Genomic DNA, 12,977 nt, shown 5'->3' on the forward strand with positions numbered 1-12,977 from the left:
GCCTTGGATAGTATATCAGTATTTATCCCGAGTATACAAATGGACTTTGGACTCCCATCCAACAATGAGAGATGCACTCTCTCCCTGGACTCTTGGGGGAGGGTATAGGCCCTGCCTTGTATAAAATGACAGGCTATGGACACCCCCATGAATTTGTACACCCTCCCTGAGGAAATGAGGGGTGTTGGAGGCTTTGGTGGGAGGGCATGTGAGGCAGGGAGGGAAATGGGAGGTGCGACCCCCAGAAAGGACCCCCGACTCACAGGCATGAAGTAATGAGGGTCGCTACTAATTTAGTGGGTCTTCACGAGCAGATCTGATCTTAAAAGCAAACTTCAAGAGGTTAAGGGAAACAGGCTCAAGACAACTTTTGCTGATCAAGAGCGTTTATTCTTGGGGGTGAAATAGTTTTTAGAGGAGAATCTCAGGGGGCGGTACAAGCATGTCAATCAAGTCTCAACTCAAATATACAACAAACAAGGTAAAGATGAAGCTGTAATTTTCTATCAGTTGCATTCCGCAAATGCTTGTCAGCTTAAGCCAGGTGCAGGGATTAGGGAGGGGTAAAAGGTATTCAAAGGAACACATTAACCTTTTGTCAACAAAGACAATTGCTCTATAAGGGTTACCTCCACCTATCATTATGGTAAAAGCATCCAAAGGAACACATTAACCCTTTGCTAACAAAGGCAATTGTTCTATAAGGGTTACTTCCCCCTGGCTGCCCTGTGTAAATTTAACTTTTGTGGTTAGCTATTTCCTTTGTCTCAAGGGCATGTGTGCCAGCAGTCACGTAGGCAGAAGGCCAAGAAATGGCAGACAGACTCCATTTTGTTCAAGGTTCTTAGCAGTCCCCAACAGAGAGGGACCTGGAATTGACATGAGCAGCAAACTTTTTTCTAAGTTAAATTTAAAAATTATTTGAAGGACACATATATAAAGTCCTGCCTGACTTTAAATCAGACAAGGTCTCTGTCTGAATATCTGAAGAGGGGTAAATAGACAGAAATTTCCACTACTAACACAGAATCTGCTTGGTAATGATATATGTAGAGAAGGAAAAATATATTTTTCTCAATGGAGTGTCACTGGGTTTATCAAGCATACTCTACGGCAGGCTTATTGCCCAGGAATAGTTGGCCAACACAAAACAGAATCAGTGTTTCTTATGTCCTTTTATTTTGGTGTTTTTTTTCTGTCTTACTGTTTTGCTTTTTTTCTTGTTTGTTTGTTTGTTTTGCTTTTTATTTTAATTTTTAATTTTGTTTAGAAGTTCTGTGAAAATAGCATGAAGATGTGAGGGTAGGAAGATGGGGAAAGTCTTTGTGATGTTTGCACAGGAGGAAATACTTTCCCTGTGCCTGGCTCCAAGAGAACAAGAAGGAGACTAGGGGTTGAAAAATATTAAATATGTTAATGCATTCAATAACATTTTCAGTTGATATAGAAGGCAAAAGAAAAAACCTAGAATTTTACATCTTGCAACTTTCTTTTTTTATTTTATATTTTATTTTCCAGTTTAAATTTAGATAAGAAACAAGGTTGCTTCACAAGTCAGTTCCAGGTCCCTCTCCCATTCCCTCCCCTCCTCCCGTACCCTCCCCCAACCCCCCCTTCATACTATAAAATAGTTATCTAAAGACTTTTTTCCCAAACTAGCTTTATTACCCTATAATTTGTAGAGACTTTAATGTTAAAAAGATATGTATATGCGGGGTTGTATGTGTGTGTATAAACACAAATATGTGCAGAAGCAAGTGTGCATCCATATCAATGCTTTCTACAATGTAATCACTATGACAGAGACATTAGTCAACAATGTTATATTTACCATTTGTTTAGAACTTCATATATTCATTAATAACAAATTTTATTTAAAAGCACAAGAGAGGAGAGTCCAGGGAAGCAGCTGTATCTCCTGCAGCATCAGGTAAACGGGCCGGCTTCCCGGCCTGTGTTCCAGTGCCTGAGGATCGCCTCGGAACTGCACAGAGCTCCCAATCCCGGCAGGAGCCAAGCAGCCCAGACTCCAGGACTTCTCTTCCACGAACGAGACCAGGAAACCAGAGGAGCCAGGGAGACCAGGGGAGTAGCTGTTCTGGATCAGGTACAACAGGACCCAGCATAGGGATCAGGGGACCAGGTAGGAGGCTAAGTGCCCCAGATTCCTGTTCTTCTTCTCCACCCACAGGACCAGAACGAGGACAAGGAAGAGAAGAACCACCAGATTATTGGACTTGCTAGCACCCACCAAAAGGGAACTCTGGTCCTCAGACCAGTAAGGGGCTCTTTCTGCACCCACTAGAAGAAGAGATGGGAAAGAGACAATACAAAAACACACTCAGCAACAGAAAAACAAATATGACACTGACAGATTCTAGAGACTCCACACCAGCAAGACTCCAACATTCCAATGCGAACGAAGCAGAAGAGAACGACCTTAAAAGCACTTTCATGAAAATGATAGAGGCCCTAAAAGAGGATATAGGAAAATCCCTCAAAGAAATGGAAGAAAACACAAACCAAAAAATGCAAGAAATGGAAGAAAAAACAAACCAAAAAATGCAAGAATTGGAAGAAAAAACAAAGCAAAAAATGCAAGAATTGGAAGAAGAAATATACCACAAAAGGCAGGAAATGAAAGAAGAAACAAAGCAAAAAATAGAAGAAATGGCAGAAAAAACAAAGCAAAAAATGAAACAAATGGAAGAAGAAACAAAACAAAAAAGGCAGGAAATGGAAGAAGAAACAAAGCACAAAATGCAAGAAATGGAATAAAAAGCAAAACAAAAAATGCAAGAAATGGAAGAAAGAACAAACCAAAAAATTCATAAAAGGCAACAAATGGATGAAAAGATAAACAGAAAAGTGCAAGAAGCAATGCAAACACTGCAAGGGTTGAAAACTGAAATAGAGACATTAAAAAAACACACAATCTGAAGAAAGGCAGAAAATAGAAAAGCTGGGGTGGCAGGCTACAAGATCAACTCAAGAAAATCAGTAGCCCTACTATATACAGATGATAAAAGGGCTGAAAAAGAAATCAGAGAAACATCACCCTTTACAATTGCCACAAACAACATAAAATACCTTGGGGTAACGCTAAACAAACAAGTGAAAAACCTGTATCATAAGAACTTTGAATCTTTAAAGAAAGAAATTAAAGAAGCCCTCAGAAAATGGAAAGATCTCCCATGCTCTTGGATAGGTAGGATCAATGTAGTCAAAATGGCAATCCTGCCAAAAACAATCTACAGAGTCAATGCAATCCCCATTAAAATCCCAGCACAATTCTTCACAGACCTTGAAAGAACAATAATCAATCTTGTATGGGAAAACAAAAGACCCAGGATAGCCAAAACAACCCTGCTCAACAAGGCAACGTCCAGAGGCATCACCATCCCTGACCTCAAGCTCTATTATAGAGCTATAGTCCTGAAAACAGCTTGGTATTGGCACAAAAATAGACAGGTAGACCAATGGAATAGAATTGAAAACCCGGATATTAACCCACACACGTGTGAACATCTGATCTTTAACAAAGATGCTAAAAATATACAATGGAATAAAGAAAGCATCTTCAACAAATGGTGCTGGCATAACTGGAGACTGGCATGTAGAAGAATGCGGATCGATCTATGTTTATCACCATGCACAAAACTTAAGTCCAAATGGATCAAAGACCTCAACATAAATCCAGCCACACTGAACCTCTTAGAAGAGAAAGTGGGTGGTACCCTTGAACGAATTGGTACAGGAGACAGCTTCCTGAACATAACACCTCTAGCACAGACAGTGAGATCAACAATTAATAAATGGGACCTACTGAAACTGAGAAACTTCTGTAAGGCAAAGGACACAGTCAGCAAGACAAAAAGGCAGCCCACAGAATGGGAAAAAATATTCACTAATCCCACATCTGACAGAGGGTTGATCTCCAAAATTTACAAAGAACTCAAGAAACAAGTCTCCAAAACTCCAAAGGATCCAATTAAAAAGTGGGCTGCAGAACTAAATAGAGAGTTTTCAATAGAGGAGTCTAAAATGGCTGAGAGGCACTTGAGAAAGTGCTCAATATCCTTAGCCATCCGGGAAATGCAAATCAAAACAACTCTGAGATATCATCTCACTCCTGTCAGAATGGCTAAAATCAAAAACACCAATGACAATTTATGCTGGAGAGGATGTGGTGAAAGGGGGACACTCCTCCATTGCTGGTGGGAGTGCCAACTGGTTCAGCCACTTTGGAAATCAGTATTGGAGATTCCTCAAAAAAATGGGAATAAACCTACCACAAGACCCAGCAACTCCACTCGTAGGCATATATCCAAAAGATGCCCATTTATACAACAAAGATGTCTGTTCCACTATGTTCATAGCAGCTTTATTTGTAATAGCCAGAACTTGGAAGCAACCTAGATGTCCCTCAACCGAAGAGTGGATAGAGAAAATGTAGTACATTTACACAATGGAGTACTATTCAGCAGAAAAAAATAATGGAATCATGAGATTCGCAGGCAAATGGATGACACTAGAAGAAACCATCCTGAGTGAGGTAATCCAGTCACAAAAAGAGAAACATGGCATGTACTCTCTCATATATGGACTTTAGACATAGATCTGGGGAGTGCCAGCCTACAATCCTATGGCCAGAGAGTCTGGGAAACAGAAACTTCATTTAGTGGCTGATCGAAGAAGAGGCAGACTCCCTAGGTTAAGTACTGAGCTGAACTCAAGAAAGCCAGTAAGGGAGAGGGAGGACTGATGATCAAAGGGATTATGACTGGGCTGGTTTAACCCCCAGAAACAGCTGACCAGACAAAGGTTAACTCTTGAATCCCAGGCTGATGCCTGGGAATCCAGCATGGGACTGATCAAGGCCCACTGAATGTGGGTGTCAGTGAGGGGGCCTAGGTAATTTATTGAGCCTTGGGCAGCAGATCAGTACCCATCCCAAGTATACACACGGACTTTGGACTCCCATCGAACAATGTGAGGTGCACTCTCACCCTGAACTCTTAGGGAAGGATCTAGGCCCTGCCTTATATGAAATGACAGACTATGGACACCCCCATGGAGGGCCTCACCCTCCCTGGGGGAATGAGAGGATAACGGGGGGGGGTGGGGGGAGGGCATGGGAGGAGGGGAGGGAAAGGGAGAGGGCCCTGGAACTGACTTGTGAAGCAACCTTGTTTCTTATCTAAATTTAAACTGGAAAATAAAATAAAACAAAAAACAAAAAAAGCACAAGAGAATTTCAGGTATAATTTATTCATATGGCATATTTAATGATAGTGTGTGACAAGTCTAATAATTACACTGTGACAACAAATAATAAAATCTCTGTAACTCTAAATTTGAGAGACAAGTCCTACATAGGCAATTATATAATACGTCTTCCAAACATCCTATTTTCTAGTTATAGACATTGGCCATTCATTTGAATTTGGCTGTAAGAGTCACATTTTTCTGGCAGAAAAGTACTTTAATATAATGTTATTTAATGTTTAAGAATCTCATACATGCATACAATACATTTGGACTATATTCACATCAGACACCTCCACTATCTCCTGCTTGATATTCTCCCAACTGTCTACCCTCCTCCCAGTTTTGTATCCACTTTTTAGTAACCTATCAAGTCCAAGTCGTGATGCTTGTATACAAATGGATATAAAGCCATCTACTGGATCTTGGTCAACATACCAGGTGTCATACTTGTAGTTTTTTTTAACCTTTACTCTTTGAGAGGACTGCTACAGGGCTCCTAAATAATTATACAGAGATTTATTCGTTTTGATGAATGCCCAGCCTTAGTTTGGTTTATTTCTAGCCAGCTTTTCTTAACTTAAATTATCCACTATACCTTTTGACATGGGCTTTTTTCCATTCTCTATTTCTGTGTATCTTTTCTTTCCTTCTTATTCCGTGTTTGGCTGTGTGGCTGGGTTGCTTGACACCTGCCTTCTAATTTTTCTTGTTCCTCCTTTTCTTTCCTTCTATTTATTCTTTCTGTATGCCAACCTCACCTATTTCTCTCTCCTACCTAGCTCAGCTCTTATATTACAGAAATCAGGTATTTTAAACAGGCACAATAATACAGTTTTACAGAGTTAAACAAAAGCAACATAAAACAATGCAACATATCTTTGCATCATTAAACAAATATTCCACAACACAGACTGATAAAGAAAACTAATTCTCTCTTCCCTAGAAGCCACCAGCTGCAAATAGCTTCTTAATTATGGAAAGAGCATCCTGAGTTTCTCCTACCTCCACAATAGATTGTTCATGTTCACCAGTAGCACCTCATTTCTTTTCTTCACTGCAACAACTTAGTGTTAGCCATCATCCTTGCCTCTATTTGTTTCCTACAATCTATTAAAATGTTTAACACTTTTAATTTTCCCTTTTACAATTTTAACTTCCTAAAATGTCTAGGGTCTCTCATCTGAGGGCTTTTGAAAAACAAAAATTAAGTTAAATACTTCTTATCCCAGGAAGAAATAACCTGAGCACAGTTATAATCCAGTCAAGAGAAACCAACATCTAAAAGTTTCAATAGTTCCATATACAACATCTGGAATACATTCATGATATTTTGATCTCTAAAAAGTTTTGGTGGCTCCACTTTTCTGGCTTTGCAATCCACAGCATAGACTGTTTGTATCATACGCTCAGGATGGCTCCACTTGACACCTGCTTCTGCCTTTTGCAGTCCCCTCCAAATTCTGGAGTCTTCAATACACTAGGGTACTGCAACTAAAGCTGCATTACCAATGTCCTATCCTAGCCTATTTGAGGAATCCAATTTTGACACACAGTGTCCTGTCTCACCTACTCTTTATGAGCCCTTCCATCCTGAAGCTTCCATATGTCTAAAACAACACCACATGGGTGCTTCTCACACATTATCAAATCCAACTGTGAGCGGGAAACAGCATTTGTCCCCTGTGTACCACAGCTTTCATGTCCTAAACTACAAGAAATGTTCCCCAGAAGATTTTGCTGTAATGATGATAGTCTTTTATAAATGACAGTTGATTTTTCAGCCCCAAACAACCAACATCTATTGTCCCATTAAAGCAAAGGTTTTACTAAAATAGCATTCATCTCTTCTTAATCACAACTGGTTCTTCAGCTCTAATAAGATTAAAAACCACATTAAGTCAAATTACTTTGCTTAACTTAAAATACCACATGAACAGTACAAATCGAGATTTTGCTTCTCCCTGAAAATTCTTCATCTGTACCTCTGTCAACACTTTCATCTCCTAACCTCTCCTAAGAGCTTAATAATTTCTGATTTCTCAGTGGTCACCTTCTAACCCAAAGTTCCAAAACCCTTCCACAATCCTCCCCAAAACAACATGGTCAGACCTGTCACAGCAATATCCCATTCCTGCTACCAATTTATGCCCCAATTTTATTTCTGTTACTGTTTAAAACACTAAACAATGCCAACTTTTGAAGGAAGAGATTTGTTTCATCTTACAACTGCCAGACAACAACTCATTGCTGATGAAAGTTAGACCAAAAGTTCAAGGCAAGAACTTGGAGGCAGGAACTGAAGGAGACACCATGAGGAAGACTACTTGCTGTCTTGTTCTCCATTGCTTGTTCAGCCTCACACATCAATTATTAATCATGACTATGCTCCACTCGACAAGATGACATCTTCTCTTGTTTAAAGTTCACTACAACTAACCACCACAGGATAGTAAACTGAGATTTCTGGTGTTCTTCATGATTCTACCCCATGGGCAAAAGCTAAAAAAAATGTTTAAACTCACTGCAAGTCCAGATTTATTCTGAATAATCTGTATTTGAAATATTTACAGACTGGCTGGGTATAAAGTGATTTTTGTAAATTATTGTTATTTTGAGAACACAGGATATTCTAAACATGTTAAATAAAGGTAGTAGAGAAAATCCTACTTATCTGTACCATTATTTGACAATTCTAATTAATTGCTTCATAGTAACTCGCTGAAAAGTTTGAAAACAGGAAGCTGCTAGTAATATTCACAGTAGTGAAGATGTACAATCTGTTCTATATACATGTTGCATATGTTTAACAGTGGTTAAGTGGTACCTTGAGGGGTTTGTTTGTTTAGGCTATATGTCAAACTCTGAACTGACAAGTTGGATCTGCTCAGTGAAATGTTACAGTTAGAAAATTATCCATCCTTCTAAGGCTTATTTCATCTTCATACTCATCTTTCCTAGTCTCTCTTTGCATTAATCACGTTTGTGATTTAAGCATTAACAACACAAGCTCATGTTTCACAGGAGCATAAATCAAGAAGGTCCATACATATACACTTTTGAACACAAGTTGCAGCAAAAATTGAAAATTTCTCTAACACATACTTGAAAAATGATACTGTGAGCGTGCAAACCACACACAAGGAAAATCGATTATAGTCCTTGAACAATGTAGGCAGAATGAAATGGAAGTCATTTCAATTAGGATATAAGAAAACAAAATCTATTACCAACACATGAATTTGGAAAGAGGAAGTTCCAAGGAGAAAATTTAGTCAGAGAAATGTCCTAGTTTAAAAATAATGTGGGGCATATAAAGTGTAAATGTGAGAGTTGAAATATAGGGAGATGGGCTACAAAATGCCATTTCTTGGGTAAGGCACAATTATTGGAATAAAAACTCATAGCAGTTGTGAATTCCTGCACTATGTCTGGACAGGACTGGACCCATTAACAATCTGGCATGAACAAACTCAGAGGGCCTTGTTCCTTAGTGCTGAAGTATTTGTTACAGAGATTCATGAAAAGTAGGAATCAGTATTATTTATTTATTTTTACAGTGTTTAAAATGTTTAATTTAATTTAGAAACAATCTTATTTCACATACCAATCCCAGTTTCCTCTCCCTCCCATCCTCCTATGCCCCTCACCGACACCCTCATAAACAATCCAGGGAGGGTGAGGCCTTCCATGGGAGATCACTAAAGTCTGTCACATCATTTGGGGGAGGACCTAAGCCCTCGTTCATGTATCTGAGCTGAGAGAGTATTCCCCTATGTGTAATGGGCTCTCAAAGTCCATTTGTACACAAGGGATAAATACTGGTTCCACTGACAGAAATCCCATAGACTACCCAGTCCTCCTAACTGGCACCCACATTCAGAGGGCTTAGTTAGGTCCAAGACTGATTCTCCAGCTTTACAACTGGATTCCCTGTGCTCTGACTTGGTAAGGTAAGCTATTTCTGTGGATTTCCCCAGCATGGTCTTGAACCCCTTGCTCATCCCTCCTCCCTCTCTGCAACTGGATTACAGGAGTTTGGCTCAGTGCTTCCATCAGCTACTGGATGAAGGCTCTAGTATGGTGTATGAAATAGTAATCAATCTCATTACAGGGAAAAAGCATTTAAGGTAGACTCTCCGATATTGCTTGGATTTCTTGTTGGGGTCATCCTTGTAAATCTCTGGACATTTCTCTCATGCCAGATTTCTCTTTAAGCCTATAATGCCTCCCTCTATTATGGCATCTCTTTTCTTGCTCTCCTGCATTCTTCCCCTGACTCAATATTCCTGCTCCCTCATGTTTTCCTTCCTCTCCACTTCTCTCCTTCTTGTTTTACTACCTCCATCTGCGCTCCTCCCCCATGCTCCCAATTTGCTCAGGAGCTCTTGTCGCAGTAATTTTAATTGTGCATTCACTAAAAACTCTACCATAATCAAAGCGACAATTGCAATGTTAGGGTCACCATGATTACCTTGATTAAACCAAAAGGATCATAAAGTAATTAAAATCCATGACTATAGGAAAGGAACTGATGAGGAGAAGGGGAATTAGTAGGAATAAAAGGGAGGTAGAGAAGGTAGAAGGACATAGTAGTCAGACTACATTATAAATATGTATGAAAATATCAATATTGATAATATTGCCTTCCTTATTTATGCAAACAAACCTTTAAGACATATGCATTTTCCTTTCCACCATATGAGGAGAGAAGGAAATTTCAACTCATGAGGGATGTCCTGCTGTATGCTGTGAATACATTTCTCTTATTGGTTGATGAGTAAATGCTGATTGACCAGTAGCCAGGCAGGAAATAGGGGAGGGACTACCAGAATAGGAAAAGCCTGGGAAAAGGAAGGTAGAGAGTGAGTCACCAGACTTTTAAAAGGGAGATTTTGGAGTCCTACAGAGAATTTGGTATTTAAAAAGAGACTGGTTAATTTAGGGAAAAGTTTTAAAGTGTTTCTATTTGTAGGCCATGGGGCTTCTTAAGTTTATAAACTGTTGTATTTTAGGATGCTTTTATTAATGCATAACCTTAAGGCTTACCAAGAAAGGAAACATTGTGACTTAACAGTGATGTGTTTGTGTGTCAAGTTGAAAACGGGTCATTTGTGCTTGCTAGTTTTATATCAACTTGATACAGTCTATAATCATCTGAGAGGAGGGAACCTAGATTGAGAAAATGCCTCCATAAGGGCTGTTGGCAAGGCTATAGGGGATTTTCTTAGCGATCAATGAAGGAAGGTCTAGTCCATGGTTGGTGGGGTAATTTGTGATCTTGTTTCACCAGAGAATGCCTAGGTGTCCTACCTTGCCAGTAGCTACATGGCATCTCTCAGAGTAGTCGGTTCTATACTAGAATTTCCTGCAAGTGTAAGTGTCCACATCTGAGTGACTGGATTCATAGAAAACTCTACTTTCCGTACTCAGGGGAAATGTTCAATTATAATCTGTTCCTGCAAGTGTTGCCTAGCTCTCTGAAAGGGAGCACAGTGCTGATCATTTTCTGATTGTACAGTGTGAACCTTAGTTTGTCTTGATCTTTGATCTTAATCCAAGCAATAAAAGGCACACTTTTCTCTACAGTTTCTCCAAACATAATCAGGATTGTGTTGGTGCCAATACCATCAAAAGAATACTAAATCTATGTTGTAAGATATAAAAAATGTTTTGCACTACCTCTATGAAGAGTGGAAGAGGTGTGTGCCCAACAGCATACGTATGGCTAAAGTCCTGCCACCTGCTTTGTGGCATTGAATTACAGATTTATTTAGGCTTATTATTGTTATAATGAATCACCAGAACAAAAGCAATTTAAGGAAGAAAGAATTTATTTGGTTTACATTATAAAATATTATGTTCTCAAAAAAGAAATTAAAATTTAAAAATACATATTGTGCTTCTTTGAATGAGCATATACTTCATACCCTCCATAGGCTCATAGATTTGAAACTTGGTCACCTGGGAGTGGCCTTGTTTTGTAAGGGACCTTTATTGAAGGAAGTATGTCACTGGATGTGGGCTTTGAGGTTTCAGATAATCAAACCAGTCCCATTGTCACTTTCTATTCCTCCTGCCTTCAAATCCACATGTATAATTCTCAACCACTTCTCCAGCACCATGTCTGCCTGCATGCCTCCATGCTCCCTGATGTGAGGATAATGGATTAAACCTCTAAAAATATGAGTCAGTCCCAATTCAATGTTTTCCTTTATTAGCATTGCCATAAGCCTGGTGTCTTTTCAAAACAATCGAACACTAATTAATACATATATTCAAAAGGAGTTTTAAGCAAGAAAGCAAAACTCTTTTTAAGAAAATTTATTATGGAAATGGAAAGATAGATCAGTAGTTAAGAGAAATGACTCCAGTTCCATAAGTTCCAGGTCCAATTCTCACCACCCACATGGCTGCTCACAACTGTCTGTAATCCTGCCCCTTTAGATCTGACTTCAGACATGTACATAAGCAAAACATCCATATATATTAGATAATTTTTAAAAGAAAAATAAAATTATAACAAAGAAGTAAGTAATGGAATCCACAGTGTCCTAGTTCTTATGGTACTAAAATTGGCAAATGATGGTTTGCATGAGATAAAACAGAGCTTTAAAACTATCAACTTTCTTATGGGTTAAGCAATGAAAAATTGACTGCAAAAATTTGATTCACCATTCTAATCTCCTCTTTACAAAATCAAGACTATATTGTTTGTTTGTTTGGTTGGCTTGTTTTCTGAGCCAGGGTCTCAATATGTGCAATTTTGCCTTTAACTTACTATGTATGCTAGGTTGACATCAAACTTAGAATTTTCCTGTTTTGTCCTCTCAATTGCTGTAATTGTAGGTTTGTGCTAACAACCTTACCAAAACTAAGACTTTAAAGCCCTGTTTCCATTTTGGAGTGCACAAGTTATTTACTTTAAATTACATTTGCTATCAGGCTCGTGATACATATAGTGGACATTTCTAAACATTTCAGATACAGCTTACACAATTAAAAAGAATCAGAATCCTAGTCCTTGGTCAGAGAAATTCAGTATGGACTGAAAGCAAGGCAGCAGTACACATTCAGGCAGAAGATCAAGACAAATAGCTGGCTGCTGGCAGATATTAAATGGCAAATCAGCTTAATTCATAGCTAAGAATAAAGATGGCTATAAAAGCAAAAGCATATAAGCTGATTGGCTGTACTTTTACATGTTACAAAATGAAAGAAATGAAAGCACTTAGGCACCATAGACTTTGATTAATATCTGGAGTTCTGATAATTTTACTCAATGAATAATAATGGTTTCGATCATCACTACCTCTATACTTGCTTTTATTTTTGTTTTTAACATTGAAATATCCAGCCCCTGCCATGGAAGACGCTTAATATTGGCAATAACCCTTCAGCATCTGTTTGTTTCTGTGTGTGTGTGTGTGTGTGTGTGAGAGAGAGAGAGAGAGAGAGAGAGAGAGAGAGAGAGAGAGAGAGAGAGAGAGAGAGAGAGAGAGAGAGAATCAGAGTGAGGCTAGAGGTAGGGAGATAGAGAGGAAGGGAGAAAGAGAATGCAACACATCTGACTGTTTTGGCTGTCACAGTACTTCTGACTATACTACCCCAAGTACTATAAGTGTATCCACTCATAGTGTATCCCCAAGTGCTATGAGTGTGGCCAGAAGTATCTCTGCAACTCTTTCTTATTATAAGTATATCTATAG

At 38.9% G+C, this 12,977-nt stretch overlaps 1 non-coding gene across 1 annotated transcript; it reads left to right on the top strand.

Moving 5' to 3' along the window:
• The first annotated feature begins 10,917 nt into the window (after positions 1-10,917).
• Positions 10,918-11,041, top strand: LOC121140112. The gene has a single exon (XR_005876943.1). It is a non-coding gene; the product is annotated as a U6atac minor spliceosomal RNA (small nuclear RNA).
• The last annotated feature ends 1,936 nt before the right edge of the window (positions 11,042-12,977 follow it).

Source organism: Mesocricetus auratus, unplaced genomic scaffold (assembly GCF_017639785.1).
Source record: "Mesocricetus auratus isolate SY011 unplaced genomic scaffold, BCM_Maur_2.0 Super-Scaffold_100003, whole genome shotgun sequence".
Classification (NCBI taxonomy): Eukaryota; Metazoa; Chordata; class Mammalia; order Rodentia; family Cricetidae; genus Mesocricetus; species Mesocricetus auratus.